Source organism: Magnolia sinica, chromosome 8, assembly GCF_029962835.1.
Source record: "Magnolia sinica isolate HGM2019 chromosome 8, MsV1, whole genome shotgun sequence".
In the NCBI taxonomy this organism is placed as follows: domain Eukaryota; kingdom Viridiplantae; phylum Streptophyta; class Magnoliopsida; order Magnoliales; family Magnoliaceae; genus Magnolia; species Magnolia sinica.
This window is the reverse complement of record NC_080580.1, coordinates 38,649,272-38,651,201: the sequence shown is the minus strand read 5'-3', so window position 1 is coordinate 38,651,201 and position 1,930 is coordinate 38,649,272. Positions and strand designations below refer to the sequence as shown.

At 41.3% G+C, this 1,930-nt stretch overlaps 1 non-coding gene across 1 annotated transcript; it reads right to left on the bottom strand.

Moving 5' to 3' along the window:
- Positions 1–436: 436 nt before the first annotated feature.
- Positions 437–543, bottom strand: LOC131254458 (small nucleolar RNA R71). The gene has a single exon (XR_009175572.1). It is a non-coding gene; the product is annotated as a small nucleolar RNA R71 (small nucleolar RNA).
- Positions 544–1,930: the final 1,387 nt, after the last annotated feature.

Genomic DNA, 1,930 nt, shown 5'->3' with positions numbered 1-1,930 from the left:
TGGCTGAAGACCAACCTCCTCTACCCCCACCCAGGGTGGAGGATACCCAAGATGAGAATGAGGTGCATCAGGCACCCTGCCTCATACTTTACAAGATTATCTACAACCGGTAGGAGTGAGTATGCCCTCATGCATGATTTTTCCTGAAAACACAGGACAAATGGACATCAAGCCAGGAGTTATCCAACTCCTTCCCAAATTCCATGGACTTGAATCAGAAAGTTCATATTTACATTTGAAAGAGTTCGATGAGATTATGGCTACATTATGTTTTCCTAATGTATCTGAGGATACAGTCAGGCTGAAACTCTTTCCTTTTTCCTTAAAAGAGAAAGCTAAGACGTGGTTACATTCACTGCGTCCTAGATCCATTGGCACATGGAACGACATGCAAAGGGAATTCATAAAAAAATTCTTCCCACATCATAAAACGATTACCCTCAGAAAAGCAATCATGAACTTTGCCCAAAAGGAAGATGAAACATTCTTCCAATGTTGGAAAAGGTTCAAAGATTTGGTCAGTTCATGCCCACAACACGGATTTGAAACGTGGTGCATTACGAATTTTTTCTATGATGGACTGACATCTTCCATGCGCCAAATGGTCGAGACAATGTGTAATGGAGAGTTCATTAATAAAGATGTTGACGAGGTATGGGATTACCTCGATAGTCTCGCTGAAAAAACACAATCATGGGACTATTACCCCATGGCGAACACCACGTCTAAGCCGACTCAATTAAAGGAGAAAGGTGGATTATATCTCTTGAAAGAAGAGGATGATCTCAAGTGTAAAGTGACTACGCTCATAAGGAAAGTTGAGGCCATGGAAGGAAAGAAGGATAAGGTTAATGAAATTGTTTGCGGCATCTGTGATTGTAACATTCATACAACTGAAAATTGTCCTACAATACTCGCCTTTCGAGGAGTATTGAATGAACAAGCTAATGCCGTAAACAACTATCAAAGACCTTTTACTGGACCTAACTCCAATACATACAATCCTGGTTGGAAAAATCATCCAAACTTTAGTTGGAGGAATGGACAAACGGCTACTCCTCCAGGTTTCTTCAATCAAAATCCAAATCAAGTGAAACCTCAAGAGGAACCGGTTCAAAATTCCATAGAAGAGCTGGCTCAGGCTATGCGGGGAATTACAGATTTTATGCAAAAGATAGATTCTCGTATGACGGTTATAGAAAAGGGGATGCTTCCTGCACAACCTCTCCCCAATCCTAAACTGCAGTACGAGATTAATGATCCCAGTTCTTCAAATCAGATGGGGCACGCTAAATCCATCACCACTCATAGGAGTGGAAAGATCATTGATAAAACTCTTCCGGTTAGGCCCGAAAATCCTCAAGAACCAGAAGAGGACAACAATGATGGAGCTAGTGATGCCCCACAAAAATTAGAACCGAAACTTCTAGAGAAGTCAGTTGCTCCATTCCCCCAACGGTTGGTTTCACCAAAACCTCTCTCTAACTCTCAGGATATCGTAGAGGTGTTGAAACAAGTGAAAGTTAACATTCCTCTACTTGATGTCATGAAACAGATTCCTTCATATGCCAAATTTCTGAAAGACTTATGCACGACCAAAAGATGAAAAATTATTCAAAAGAAAATCTTCTTGACTGAGAAAGTGAGTGCCATCTGAAGCAAGACGTGCCGCAGAAATTCAAGGATCCCGGTAGCCCAACCATATCATGTGTAATCGGGAACTATCGAATTGATCACGCACTTCTTGACTTAGGAGCGAGCGTAAATCTGATTCCCTACTCGGTATACAAATAGTTAGGTTTAGGTGAATTAAAACCCACCCTAACCACACTACAACTTGCTGATCGCTCTGTTCGTGTACCAAGAGGGATAATTGAGGATGTGTTAGTCCAGGTCGATAGATTTTACTACCCTGTAGATTTTATCATCC